Source organism: Zalophus californianus, chromosome 6 (assembly GCF_009762305.2).
Source record: "Zalophus californianus isolate mZalCal1 chromosome 6, mZalCal1.pri.v2, whole genome shotgun sequence".
Taxonomy (NCBI): Eukaryota; Metazoa; Chordata; class Mammalia; order Carnivora; family Otariidae; genus Zalophus; species Zalophus californianus.
Genome location: NC_045600.1, coordinates 122237963 through 122252099, shown reverse-complemented (window position 1 = coordinate 122252099; position 14137 = coordinate 122237963). Strand labels below are relative to the sequence as shown.

Here is a 14137-nt window from a genome sequence, read left to right as displayed (position 1 = left end):
CACAGTGGACACTGGGTGACATGCCTTGGTTGCGTGCACGCAGTTGGCCCAGCATCCATTCCTCTGCCCTGGGAGTCCTGGGGGCCATGGCTCCCCATGTGTTCGAGGGAACCAGCCCAGCTCTGGGTGCCACAGATGGCCAATCAGTGGGAGGGCGAGGGTCTGGTCCTACCTACTAGGGCAAGCACACTTCACGCCAGGTTTCATGCCCACAGGGTGCTACCTCTCTGGAAGCCTGTGTGCCAGACCTCCTTCTGGGGGGCAGCATCAGCAAGGCTCAGCTCCCTCTAGGGCCACGGTCTCCATTGTTTCGGGGTCCAGGTATGGGCATCTCTGCTCTGGTAGCCTACCCCTTGTTTGTGGTCCCCTGTTGTGTGCTGGCCAGCCTCAGGCCTTGCCACGGAGTGCCAGGTGTTTGGGAGTGGCAGTTCTTGATTCAGGGCAGGTGACTCGAGGCAGGGCATTTTGAAAGCTGGGCTACCCCTCTCTCCGCAGATCCCATCTCCAGATTAAGATCCTGCCCTGAGGGCCAACTCTTGCTAGGCCCAGCCACGGCAAGAGGCCCAGTGTCTTGTACACCTGCACCCCCCCCGCCAGAGTATCCTGCTCTACAGTAAGCACCCCTTTAAGCAGGTTCAGGGGATGGGAGAGCGCCCAACAGCGTCACCACTGCCTTGCATGGGTCAAAGATGAGAACTCATATTGTCTCGAAGAGAGATGATGACCTAAAATAGGATTACACTAAGACCCAATAGAAGGTACCACCCTCGGGTCAGCATCCTGAGGATGCTTGGGGCCCTGGGGGAGCGCCACAGTTTGGGGTTTGAGGTGACCCATCTCTTGAGGTTCCCTGCTGTAGCTGTGGGTCTGACTGTGGGCCTCCAGGTGCCCAAGAGGGGCTCAGGCATTTGACCTTGCTTGCTGACTCATTCCCTCTCCCAGGACACCTCCCAGGGAGCCATTGCATAACAACCCTGGTCCCCTTGTGTCAAGTGGGCCGTGGTGGCCAGGGTCTCAGCACAGCCTCAACCATAGAAGGTGAGTGGAAGCCACTGGGCTTGGAGCAAGGCTGCAGATGTTATTGGAGTGGGTTCGGGAGGCCCATGTCTGGGTGGCTGCTGCATGGGCATTGGGTAGGGGGTCCTGAATGTCCAGAGAGGGTGGACTTCCCCCTTGAAATCCTGCCCTTCAGCCATCCTACCTGCAGGGGAAAGGAATGTTTGGCTGGGTCCCTGACAAGGACCGGAAAGTGCAGGGACACCGCCAACAGCCCACGTTCAACTGAGGGCTCCTGCTGCTTCATGGTGTGCTGCATGGACCCCTCCAGATGGAGGACATGGGCCCCTTGGGGATACTTGCTGCTGTCCCCCTCAGCGCTGGACTGTTCCTGAAGCCCAGGCCCTTGGCAGGATGCCTCAGGCGGGAAGCCAAGAGCTTCTGTGGCACGTACCCAACTCCAAGGAGCTTGAGCCCACTCGGGCAGCTGGGAGCTTCCCACCCCAATCCCTTGGGCCGCCAAGACAGAAAAAGCCCAACAGGTCTAGGAAGGGAATCTCGAGATGCTGGGCAAACAGAAGATGGCTTTGGGCCTCTCGCCATGGCACTCTAGACCTGAGGGAGTGATCCCAGGAAGGGGCCAAGCAGGTGCAGGGAGAGGGCCCCCTTGCATGGTGGGCAGTGGGCAGCATGCCTTGGTTGTGTGCAGGTTGTTGGCCCGGCATCCTTTGCTCTGCCCTGGGGGCCCCGGAGGTTGTGGCTCCCCGTGTCCTCAAGGGCACCTGCCCAGCTCCGAGTGCCACAGATGGCAAATACATGGGAGGGCGAGGGCCTGGCCCTACCTACCAGGGCATGCGTCCTTCATGCCGGGTCTTGTGCCCACATCATGCTACCTCTTGGGAAGCGTGTGTGCCAGGCCTTTTAGGGGGCAGCCTCAGCAAGGCTCAGCTCCCTCAAGGGCCATGCTCTCTGTTGTTTTGGGGTCCAAGTAAGGGCATCTCTGCTCCTGTAGCCTGCCCCTTCCTTTCAGTCCCTGCCATGTGCCCGCTGGCCTCACGCCTTGTCACGTGGCACCATGATTTCAGGACTGGCAGCTCTTGGCCACAGGGGCAGGTGCCCTAGAGAAGGGCATTTTGACACATGGCCTACCCTCTCTCCCCAGATCGTGTCCCCAGACAAAGATCCCACACTGAGGGCCAAGTCTTGCTAGGCCCAGACACGGCAAGAAGTGCAACATCTTGTGCCTCTGCCCCACCCTGCCAGGGGCATCCTGCTGTACAGTAAGCACCCCTGGTAAGCAGGTCGGGGGATGGGAGAGAACTTGCCTGCATAACGACTGCCTTGCTTGGGTCAATGATGAGAACTCATATTGTCTCAAAGAGAGATGATGACCTCAATATCATGCTCACTAGGATTACGCTGAGGCCCATTGGAGGGGATCATCCCAGTGTCAGCATCCCGACGATGCTTGGGGTTCTGGGGGAGCACTGCAGTTTGGGGCTTGAGGCCATTGATCCCTTGAGGCTCCCTGCTGTGACTGTGGCCTGACTGTGGGCCTACAGGTGCCCAAGAGGGGCTCAGGTCTTCAGCCTTGCCTGCCAACCCATTCCACTTGCCAGGACACCTCCCGGGGAGCCATTTCTTAGCAAACCTGGTCTCCTTGTTTCTTTCAGCGGGTGGTGGTGGCCAGGGACTCGGTGTGGCCTTAACCATGGCTGGTGAGTGGAAGCCACTGGGCTTGGAGGGAGGCTGCAGAAGCCATCAGGGTGGGTTCAGGAGGCCGCTGTCTGGGTGGTGGCCACATGGGCTTTGGGCCAGGGACTCGATAGATGTCCAGAGAGGGTGGAGTTCCACTCTTGTGCCATCCCACATGCAGGGGAAGCCAAAGTTTGGCTGGGTCCCTGACAAGGACCAGAAAGTGCAGGGACGCCATAGTCAACCCACGTTCAGCTGAGGGCTCTTGCTGCTTCATGGTGTGCCCCATGGGCCCATCTAGATGGTGGACATGGGCCCCAGTGGTCCCTGTCCCCCTTGGCCCTGGGCTGTTCTTGAAGCCCAGTCCCTTGGCAAGTTGCCCTGGGAGGGAGAGCCTATAGCTCCTGTCACACACACCCGACTCCCAGGGAGCTTGGGACCCTGTGGGCATCTGGGGAGATTCCCTCCCCAATCTATTGGACTGCCGAGACAGGAAGGGCCTGTTGCCCTAGGAAGGGAATATCGAGTCCCTGGTCACAACAGGTGATGGCATGGGCCTCTCAATGTGGCACTCTAGAACTGAGGGAGTGATCCCAGGGAAAACGCCCAGCAGGTGCCAGGAGAGGGCCCCCCTACATGGGGGGCAATGGGTGGCATGCCTCGGTAGTGTGCACGCAGATGACCTGACATCCATTCCTCTGCCCTGGGAGCCATGGGGCAATGGCTCCCCGTGTCCTCGAGGGCACCTGCCCAGTTCCGTGTCCACAGATGGCCAATCCGTGGGAGGTTGAGGGCCTGGCCATACCTCTCAGGGCACTCATTCCCACAGGGTGCTACCTCTCAGGAAGCCTGTGTGCCGGGACTTTTGGGAAGCAGTATCAGCAAGGCTCAGCTCCCTCGAGTTCCACACTCTCCGTTTTGTCAGGGTCCAGGTATGGGCATATCTGCTCCTGTAGTTTGCCCCTTCCTTGCAGTTCCCCGCCATGTGCTGGCTGGCCTCACACCTTGCCACGCCATGCCAGGCTTTTGGGAGTGGCAGCTCTTAGCCCCAGGGGCCGGTGCCATGGAGCTGGGCGTTCTGACACCTGGCCTACCCCTCTCTCCCCAGATACCATTCCCAGATGAAGATCCTGCCCTGAGGGCTAAGACTTGCTAGGCCCAGCCATGGCATGGCCATGGCAAGTGGCCCAATGTCTCATGCCCCCATCCCAGCCCTGGGAAATCCTGCTCTACAGTAAGCACCCCAGAAAGCAGGTCCAGGAGATAGGATAGCGCTCGCCCACTGCCTTGCTTGGGTCAATGATGAGAACTCATATTGTCTCAAAGAGAGATGATGACCTAAATATCATGCTCCATAAGATTACACTGAGGCCCAGTGGAGGGGACCATCCTGGGGTCGGGGTCAACAGCCCGAGGATGCTCGGGTTCCTGGGGGAGCACTGCAGTTTGGGGTTTGAGGCAACAGATCCCTCGAGGCTCCATGCTATGGCTGTGGGTCTCCAGGTGCCCAAGAGGGGTTCAGGTCTTTGGCCGTGCCTGCCAAACCATTCCACCTCACAGGATGCCTCCCGGGGAACCATTGCTTACCAACCCTGGTCTCCTGGTGTCTTAAAGCAGCCATGGTGGCCAAAGTCTCAGCGTGGCCTCATATGTGGCAGGTGAGTGGAAGCTGCTGGGCTTGGAGAGAGGCCACAGATGCCATCGGCATGGGTTCAGGAGGCCAGGTCTGGGTGGCAGCTGCATGGGCATTGGGCTGGGAGCCCTGGATGTCTGGATAGGGTGAACTTCCCCCTTGAAGGTCCGCCCTTGGGCCACCCCACATGCAGGGGAAGTCAAAAGTTGGCTGGGCAGTGATGCCGTCCTCAGCCCACATTTAGCTGAGGGATCTCGCTGTTTCACAGTGTGCCCCATGTGCCCATCCAGATGGTGGTCTTGGGCCCCTCGGGGCCACTGGCGGCTGTCCCCCTCGGACCTGGGATGTTCATGAAACCCCAGACCTTGGTAAGGTGCCTTGGGCTGGAGAGCTTAGAGCTCCATTTGCACGCACCCGACTCCCAAGGAGCTTGGGCCCCTTTGAGGCAGCTGGGGAGTTCCCCTCTCTGATCCCTTGGGCCACTGAGACAAGGAAGGGCCCACCCAGCCTACGAGGGTAATCTTGAGTCCCTAGATGCAACAGGCACCTGGGCCTATTGTCACAGCACTTTAGATCTGAGGGAGTGATCCTGGGGAAGAGCCTCAGTAGGTGCCAGAAGAGGGCCCCCTACACGGCAGGCAATGGGCGGCATACCTTGGTAGTGTGCACGCAGATGGCCTGACATCCATTCCTCTGCCCTGGGAGCCATGGGGCAATGGCTCCCCATGTCCCCGAGGGCACCTGCCCAGCTCTGGGTCCACAGATGGCCAATCCATGAGAAGGCGAAGGCCTGACCCTACCTACCTGGGCACGCACCCTTCATGCCTGGCCTCATGTCCACAGCATGCTACCTCTTGAGAAACCTGTGGGGCTTCTGGGGGGTGGGCAGCATCAGAAAGGCTCAGCTCTCATGGGGGCCATGCTCTCTGTTGTTTAGGGGTCCAGGTATGGGCATTACTGCTCCTGTAGCCTGCCCCTTCCATGCAGTTCCCTGCCATATGCCGGCTAGCCTCACACCTTGCCATGCGATGCCAGGCTTTCCAACCTGGCAGCTCTTGACTACAATGGCAGGTGCCCTGGGGCAGTGCATTTTGACACCTCGCCTACCTCTCTTTCCACAGATCCTGTCCCCAGACGAAGATCCCACTCTGAGGGCCAAATCTTGCTAGGCCCAGGCACTGCAAGATGCCCAACGTCTCATGCCTCCACCCCTCCCCCAGGCATACCCCACTACAGCAAGCACCCCCGGTAAGCAGGTTTGGGTGATGGGAGAGCTCCCGCCTGTGTCGCAGGTGCCTTCCTTGGGTCAATGATGAGAACTCATATTCTCTCGAAGAGAGATGATGACCTAAAAATCATGCTCAATAGGATTATGCTGAGGCCCAGTGGAGGGGATCATGCCAGGGTCAACATCCTGAGGATGCTTGGGGACTTGGGCGAGTGCTGCATTTTGGGGTTTGAGGTGACCGATCCCTCAAGGTTTGCCACTGTGGCTATGAACTGACTGTGGGCCTCCAGGTGACCATGAGAGATTCAAGGATTTGGCCTTGCCTGCTGACCCATTCTTAGGCCAGGGATGCATTCCTAAGAGCCATTGCTTTGCAACCCAGATCTCCTTGTGTCTTTCATGGGCTGTGGTGGCCAGTGTCTCGGCGTGGCCACAACCATGGCAGGTGAGTGGAAGCCAATGCACTTGGAGGGAGGTCGCAGATGTTGTTGGGGTGGATTCACGAGGCCCATGTCTCGGTGGTGGCCACATAGGAATCGGGCTAGGGACTCTGGATGTCAGGAGAGGGTGGACTTCCCCCTTGATGGTCCGCCCTTGGGGCATACCACATGCAGGGAAAGTGAAAGATGGGCCGGGTCCCTGACAAGGACTGTAAAGTGCAGGGACGCCACCATCACCCAGTTCAGCTGAGGGGTCTTACTGCTTCATGGTGTTCCCCATATGCCCATGCAGATGGTGGATGTGGGCCCCATGGGACCACTGGTGGCTGTCCCCCACAGCCCTCAGTTGTTCTTGAAGCCCTGGCACTTGGCAAGTTGCCCTGGGCTGAAGAGCCCAGAATTCCTGTTGCATGCACCCAACTCCAAGGAGTTTGGGCCCCCTCAGGGCAGCTGGGAACTCACTTCCTCGATCCCTTGGGCTGCCAAGACAGCAAGGGCCCACCGGTCTAGGAGGGGAATCTCAAGTCCCTGGGAACAACAGGCGATGGCCCTGGGGCTCACGCCCTGACACTCTAGACTTAATGGAGTTATCTAGGGGTGCAGGGAGAGGCAGCCCACTGCGTGGTGGGCAGTGCGCTGCATGCCTTGGTTGCATGCATGTGTTTGGCCCAGCATCCATTCCTCTACCCTGGGGACCCTGGGGTCATGGCTTCTCATGTCCTGGAGGGCACCTGCCCAGCTTTCGGTGTCACAGATACCCAATCCATGGGAGGGTGAAGCCTTGGCCCTCCCTACCAGGACAAGCTCCCTGCATGCCATGCCTCACTCCCACACCCTGCAACCTCTCAGGTAGCCAGTGTGCCAGGCCTTTCCTGGGGGGCAGCCCCAGCAAGGCTCGGCTCCCTCAGGGACCACGCTCTCCATTGTTTCAGGGTCCAGGTATGGGCATCTCAGCTCCGGTAGCCTGCCCCTTTCTTGCGGTTCCCGCCATGTGTCAGCTGGCCTCGTGCTTCGCCATGCGGCACCAAGATTTCAGGACTGGCAGCTCTTGGCTGCAGGGGTAGGTGCCCCAGAGAATGGCATTTTGACACCAGGCCTAAACCTCTTTCCCCAGATCATGTACCCAGACAAAGATCCTGTCCTGGGGGCCAAATCTTCCTAGGCCCAGTCCTGGCAACAGGCCCAACGTCTCCTCCCTGGCACCATCCAAGGTAATCCACTCTACAGTAAGCTCCCCCGGTAAGTGGATTCAGGGAAGGAGAGTGCCCACCCGCATTGCTACTGCTTTGCTTGGGTCAATGATGAGAACTCATATTGTCTTGAAGAGAGATGATCACCTAAAAATCATGCTCAATAGGATTACACTGAGGCCTAATGGAGGGGACCATCACTGGGTCAGCATCCCAAGGATGCTCAGGGCCCTGGGGGAGAGCTGCTGTTTGGAGCTTATAATGACCATTCCCTCGAGGCTTCCCACTGTGGCTGTGGGTGACTGTGGGCCTCCAGGTGCCAAAGAGGTGCTCAGGTCTTCTGCCTTGCCTGCCAACTCATTCTCCCTCCCAGGATGCCTCCCAGGGAGCCATTGCTTAACAACCCTGGTCCCCTTGTGTCTTTCAGTGGGCTGTGGTGGCCAGGGTCTCCATGTGGCCTCACCATAGCAGGTGACTGGAAGCCACTAGGCTTGCAGGGAGGCCGCAGATGCCATCGGGATGGGTTCAGGAGGCCTGTGTGTGGGAGGCGGCTGCATGGCCATCTGGCAGAGAGCTCTGGTTGTCCAGATAGGGTGGGTTTCTCCATTAAAGGTCCCCCTTGGGCCAAACCAGGTGCAGGGGAAGTGAAAGGTTGGCTGGGTCCCTGACAAGGACCAGAAAATGCAGGGACGCCATAGTCAGCCCACGTTCAGCTGAGGGTCCTTGCTGCTTCATGGTGTGCCCCATATCCCATCCAGATGGAGAACTTTGGCCCCTTGGGGCCACTGGCGGCTGTCCCACTTGGCCCTGGGGTGTTCCTGAAGCCTCGGCCCTTCACAAGGTGCCCCGGGCAGGAGAGCCCAAAGCTCCTGTCACATGCAACCAACTCTCAAGGAGCTTGGGCCCCCTCAGGGCAGCTGGGGAGCATCGTCCATGAGCCCTTAGGCCGCTGAAGCAGGAAGAGCTTACCGGGCCTTGTAGGGGAATCTCAAGTCCCTGGGCACAAAGGCAATGGCACTGCACCTATCATCGTGGCACTCTAGACCTGAGGGAATGATCCAGAAGAGGCCCAGCAGGTGCACGGAGAGGGCTCTCTTGCATGGCGGGCAGTGGGCAGCATGCCTTGATAGTGTGCATGTGGTTGGCCCGGCATCCATTCCTCTGCCTTAAGGACCCTGGGGGCCATGGCTCCCGTGTCCTTGAGAGCACCTGCCCAGCTCCAGGTACCACAGATGGCCAATCCGTGGGAGGGCGGGGGCTTGGCCCTACCTACCTGGGTATTCACACTTCACGCTGGTTCTAGCCCCCACAGTGTGCTACCTCTCAGGAAGCCTCTGTGCTGGGCCTTCTTAGGGGGCAGCATCAACAAGAATCTGATCCCTCAGTGGCCACACTCTCCATTGTTTCGGGGTCCAGGTATGGGCATCTCTGCTACTGTAGCCTGCCTCTTCCTTGTGGCCCCCCGGCTTATACCGGCCAGCCTCAAGCCTTGCCACGCGCTGCCATGGTTTCGGACTGTCAGCTCCTGGACAAAGGAACAGTGTCCCAGTGCAGGGTGTTTTGTCACCAGGCCTAACCCTCTCTCCCCAGATCCCGTCCCAGATAAAGATCCTGGTCTGAGGGTCAAGTCTTGCTAGGCCCCGCACCTGCAAGGAACCCAACGTCTCTTCCCCCATCCCAGCTCATCCGGGGCATCCTGCTCTAAGTAAGCACCCCGGTAAGCAGGTTCAGGGGATGGGAGAGCACCTGCCCATGTCACCATTGCCTTGCTTGGGTCAACGATGAGAACTCATATTGTCCTGAAGAGAGATGATGACCTAAGAATCATGCTTAATAGGATTACGCTGAGTCCCAATGGAGGGGACCATTCCTGGATCAGCATCCCCAGGATGCTCAGGGCCCTGGGGAGTGCTGCAGCTTAGGGCTTGAGGCGACTGACCCCTTGAGCCTCCCCCTGTGGCTGTTGCCTGACTGTGGGCCTCCAGGGGCCCAAAGGTGTTAACACCTTCAGCCTTGCCTGGCAACTCATTCACCCTCCCAGGACGCCTCCCTGGAAGCCATTGCTTTGTCTCTTTGTGCCTCTCAGCAGGCCATGCTGGCCAGTGTCTCATCATGGCCTCCAACCATGCAGGTGAGTGGAAGCCCCTGTGAGTGGAGGGAGGCTGCAGATGCCTTCATGGTGGGGTCAGGAGGCCCACGTCTGGGAGGCGGCCACATGGACGTCAGGCCGGGAGCCCTGGATGTCTGGAGATGGTGAACATCTCCGATGAAGGCCCACCATTGGACCATCCCACATGCAGGGGAAGCTAAATGTTGTCAGGGTCCCTGACAAGGACCGGAAAGTGCAGGGACACCGCTGTCAGCCCATGTTCAGCTGACGGACCTCGCTGTTTCATGGTGTCCCACATGAGACTGTCCAGATGGTGGAGATGGGCCCCTTGCGGACACTGTTGGATCTCCCCCGTGGCCCTGGGTTGTTCCTAAAGCTCTGTCCCTTGGTAAGGTGCCCCGGGCTGTAGAGCTTAGAGCTCCTTTTGCATACTTCAGCTCCCAAGGGGTATATGGGGAGGTCCCCTCCCTGATCCCTTTGGCCACTGAAACATGAAGGGCCCACCGGTCCTAGGAGGGGAATCTTGAGTCCCTGGGTGCAACAGGCGAGAACCTGGGCCTCTTACAGTGGTATTCTAGACCTGAGGGATTAATCACAGGGAAGAGGCCCAGCAGGTGCAGGGAAACGCCTTCCTTGTACAGAGGACAAGGGACAGCATGTCTTGGTTGTGTGCACACTTTGTTGGCCCAGCATCCATTCCTCTGGCCTGGGGGCCCTGGGGGCAGTGGTTCACCGTGTCCTCAAGAGCACCTGACCACCTCCGGGTAACACAGATGGCCAACAGTGGGAGGGTGACGGCCTGGCCCTACCTACCAGGGCACGCACCCTTCACGCCAGGCTGAGTGCCCACCATGTGCTACGTCTCAGGAAGCCTATGGGCCGGGCCTTCACCTGGGGGCCAGCATCAGCAAAGTTTGGCTCCTTTGGGGGCCACATTCTCCTTTGTTTCGGGGTCCAGGTATGGGTATCTCTACTCCTGTAGCCTACTCCTTCCTTGCGTTCCTCCAACATGTCCGGGTGGCCTCACACCTCCCCAATCATTGCCAGCATTCCGCGAGTGGCAGCTCTTGGTCACAGGGGCAGGTACCCCGGAGCAGGGTGCTTTCAGAGCTGGCCTACCCCTCTCTCCCCAGAGTGTGTCCCCAATTGAAGATCTTGCCCTGAGGGCCATGTATTGCTAGGCCCAGCACCGGCAAGAGGCCCAACGTCTCATGCCTCTGCATGCCCCCGGCATAATCTGCTCTACAGTAGGTACCCCTGATGAGCAGTTTCAGGGAATGGAGAGCACCCGCTCGGGTCACCACTGACTTCCTTGGGTCAATGATGAGAACTCATATTGTCTCAAAGAGAGATGATGACTGAAAAATCATGCTCAATAGGATTATGCTGAGGCCCAATGGAGGGGCTAACCCAGGATCAGCATTCCGATGATGCTAGGGGCCCAGGGGGACTGCTGCAGTTTGGAGCTTGAAGCGACCAATCCCTTGAAGCTCCCCGCATTTGTTGTGCCTTACTGTAGACCTCAAGGTGCCCACGAGGGAATCAAGCCTTCGGCCTTTGGCCTAGCCTGCCGACCCATTCCCCCTCCTAGGACTTGGGCTAGGCTTAGCAACCCTGGACTCCTTGTGTCTTTCACTGGGCCATGGTGGCCAGGGTCTCAGCATGTCCTCAAACATGGCAGGTGATTGGAAGCCACTGGCTTGGCGGGAGGTCTCAAACACCATTGGGGTGGTTTCGGGAGGCCGGGTCTGGGTGGTGGCCGCAAGGGCTTTGGGCTGGGAGCCCTGGATGTCAGGAGAGGGAGGACTTCCCCCTCGAAGGTCCGCCCTTGGATCATTCCACGTGCAGGGGAAATGAAAGGTTGGCCGGGTCCCTGACAAGGACTGGAAAGTGCAGGGACAACGCCGTCAGCCCACTAACAGGTCAGGGCTCTTGCTGCTTCATGGTGTGCCCCATGGGTCTGTCCAGATGGTGGATGTGGGACCCTTGGGGCCACTAATGGCTGTCCCTCTCAGCCCTGGGTTGGTCCTGAAGCCATAGCCATTGGCAAGATGTCCCGAGCGTGAGAGCCCAGAGCTCCTATTGCATGCACCTGACTCCCAAGGAACTTGGTCCCTCTCGTGGCATCAGGAGAGCTCCCCTCCCTGATCCCTTGGTCCACTGAGACTGTATAGGGCCCGCCTGGCCTTGGAGGGGAATCAAGAGTCCCTGGACGCAACAGGTGATGGCCCTGGCCTCTCTCCAGGGCACTCTAGTCCTGAGGGGGTGATCCTAGGGAAGAGGCCCAGCAGGTGCAGGAAGAGGCCTCCCCTGCAAGGCAGACAGTGGGTGCTCCTCCTTGATTGGGAGCAAGCGTTTGGCCCGGCATTCATTCCTCTTCCCTGGAGGCCCTGGGGAAGCACCTGCCCAATCCTGGTGCCACAGATGGCCAATCCATGGGATGGCGAGGGCCTGGCCCTAGCTACCACAGCATGCACACTTCACACCCGGGCTGATGCGCACAACGTGCTACCTCTCTGGAAGCCTGTTCCGGACCTTCTCCTGGTTGCAGCATCTGCAACACTTGGCTCCCTCGGGGACCACCCTCTCCGTTGTTTAGGGGTCCAGGTATGGGTATCTCTGCTCCTGTAGCCTGCCCCTCCTTCTGGTCTGCTGCCGTGTGCCGGCCTGCCTAACACCTTAACACGTGGAACCAGGCTTTTGGAACTGGCAGCTTTTGGCCACTGGGGCAGGTGCCCAAGAGCAGGACATTTTGACACCTAGACTACCACTCCCTCCACAGGTCCTGTCCCCAGATGAAGTTCCCGCCCTGAGATTCAAGTCTTGTTAGGCCAAGTCCTGGCAGGAATCCCAACACCTTGGGTCCCTACCCCCCACTGGGGCATCCCACTCTACAGTAAGCACCCGGGGTAAGCATATTTGTGGGGCAGGAGAGGGCTCGCCGTCATTCCATTGCCTTCCTTGGGTCAGTGATGAGAACTCATATTGTCTCGAGGAGAGATGATGACCTAAAAATCATGCTCAATAGGATTACGCTGAGGCCCAATGGAGGGACCATCTCGGAGTCAGCATTCTGAGGATGCTCAGGGCCCTGGGGAAGCGCTGCAGTTTGGGGCTTGAAGTGACCAATCCCTCAAGACTCCCTGCTTTGACTCTGGCCTGACTGTGGGCCTCCAGTTGCCCAAGAGGTGCTCGGGCCTTCGGCCTTGCCTGCTGACCCATCCCCCCTCCCAGGATGCCTTCGGAGGAGCCATTGCTTAGCAACCCTGGTCTCTTTGTGTCTTTCAGTGGGCCTTAGTGGCCAGGGTCTCGGTGTAGCCACAAACACGGCAGATAAGTGAAGCCACTGGGCTTCGAGGGAGGCCATAGACACTGTCCAGAGTGGGTGTGGGAGGCCTGTGTCTGGAGGTGGCCACGTGAGGGTTGGGTTGGGAAACCTGGACAGCCAGAGAGCATGGATTTCCCCACTGAAGGTCCGTGTTTGGGCCATCCCAGGTGCAGGGGAATCAAAAGATTGGCCAGGTCCCTGACAAGGACCGGAAAGTGCAGGGACGCTGTTGTCAGCCAACAATCAGCTAAGGGAGCTCGCTGCTTCATGGTGTGCCCCATGTGTCTATCCAGATGGTGGATATAGGCCCCTTGGGGCCACTGGTAGTTGTCCCCCTCAGACCTGGGGTGTTCATGAAGCCCTGGACCTTGGCAAGTTGCCCTGGGCTGGAGAGCCCAGAGCTGCTGTCACATGCAACCGACTCCCAAGGAGCTTGGGCCCCCTCGGGGCAACTGGGGTGTTCCCCTCTCCAATCCCTTGGGTCACCGAGACAGGAAGGGCCAATCTGGCCTGGGAGGGTAATCTTGAGTCCCTGGACACAACAGGTGATGTCCTTGGGCCTATCATCGGGGCATTCTAGATCTAAGGGTGTGATCCTGGTGATGAGGCCAAGCAGGTGCAGGGAAAGGCTCTCCGTGCATGGCGGGAATGGGTGGCATGCCTGGTTGTGAGCATGCTGTTAGCTCAGCATCCATTCCTCTGCCCTCAGGATCCTGAGGGCCATGGGTCCCCTTGTCCTCGAGGGCACCAGCTCAACTCCGGGTGTCAGGGATGGCCAATCCGTGGGAGGGCGAGGGCCTGACTGTACATACCAGGGCACCCACCCTTCATGCCTGGCCCAGAGTCCACAGCGTGCTACTTCTCAGGAAGCCTGTATGCTGGGCCTTCTGGGGAGCAGCATGAGCAAAGCTTGGCTCTCATGAGGGCCACGCTCTCTGTTGTTTTGTGGTCAAGGTATGGGCATTTCTGCTCCTGTAGCTTGCCCCTTCCGTGCAATCCCCCACTGTATGCCAGTCGGCCTTACACCTTGCCATGCAATGCCAGGCTTTCTGGACTGGCAGCTCTTGGCTACAATGGCAGGTGCCCCAGAGCAGTGCATTTTGACACCTCGCCTACCCTTCTCTCCCCAGATCCTGTTGCCAGATGAAGATCCCGCCCTGAGGGCCAAGTCTTGCTAGGTCCAGGCACTGCAAGATGCCCAATGTCTTGTGCCCCCACCCCTCCCGCTGGACATCCCACTCTGCAGTAAGCATCCCTGTTAAGCAGGTTCAGGGGACAGGAGAGCATCCCACGTCACCACTGCCTTCCTTGGGTCAATGATGAGAACTCATAATGTCTCGAAGAGAGATGATGACCTAAAAATCATGCTCAATAGGATTACGCTGAGGCCCAATGGAGGGGATCTGGATGGGGTCAGCATCCCAAGGATGCTCGGGGCCCTGGTCGAGGGCTTCAGATTGGGGCTTAAGGCAAACATTCCCTCAAGGCTCCCCACTGTGGCTTTGAACTGACTGTGG

The 14137-nt window shown here is 58.9% G+C and overlaps 8 non-coding genes and 1 pseudogene across 8 annotated transcripts; all 9 read left to right on the top strand.

Annotated features, from left to right (window-relative positions):
* The first annotated feature begins 680 nt into the window (after window positions 1-680).
* Window positions 681-750, top strand: LOC113910703 (annotated as a pseudogene).
* Window positions 751-2343: 1593 nt separating this feature from the next.
* Window positions 2344-2424, top strand: LOC113910693. The gene has a single exon (XR_003516194.1). It is a non-coding gene; the product is annotated as a small nucleolar RNA SNORD115 (small nucleolar RNA).
* A 1560-nt stretch (window positions 2425-3984) lies between these two features.
* LOC113910694 lies at window positions 3985-4065 on the top strand. Its single transcript, XR_003516195.1, has one exon. It is a non-coding gene; the product is annotated as a small nucleolar RNA SNORD115 (small nucleolar RNA).
* Window positions 4066-5627: 1562 nt separating this feature from the next.
* LOC113910674 lies at window positions 5628-5708 on the top strand. Its single transcript, XR_003516175.1, has one exon. It is a non-coding gene; the product is annotated as a small nucleolar RNA SNORD115 (small nucleolar RNA).
* A 1576-nt stretch (window positions 5709-7284) lies between these two features.
* LOC113910676 lies at window positions 7285-7365 on the top strand. The gene has a single exon (XR_003516177.1). It is a non-coding gene; the product is annotated as a small nucleolar RNA SNORD115 (small nucleolar RNA).
* Window positions 7366-8954: 1589 nt separating this feature from the next.
* On the top strand, window positions 8955-9035 carry LOC113910679. Its single transcript, XR_003516181.1, has one exon. It is a non-coding gene; the product is annotated as a small nucleolar RNA SNORD115 (small nucleolar RNA).
* Window positions 9036-10606: 1571 nt separating this feature from the next.
* On the top strand, window positions 10607-10687 carry LOC113910680. The gene has a single exon (XR_003516182.2). It is a non-coding gene; the product is annotated as a small nucleolar RNA SNORD115 (small nucleolar RNA).
* Window positions 10688-12255: 1568 nt separating this feature from the next.
* LOC113910671 lies at window positions 12256-12336 on the top strand. Its single transcript, XR_003516173.2, has one exon. It is a non-coding gene; the product is annotated as a small nucleolar RNA SNORD115 (small nucleolar RNA).
* Window positions 12337-13930: 1594 nt separating this feature from the next.
* On the top strand, window positions 13931-14011 carry LOC113910668. The gene has a single exon (XR_003516170.1). It is a non-coding gene; the product is annotated as a small nucleolar RNA SNORD115 (small nucleolar RNA).
* Window positions 14012-14137: the final 126 nt, after the last annotated feature.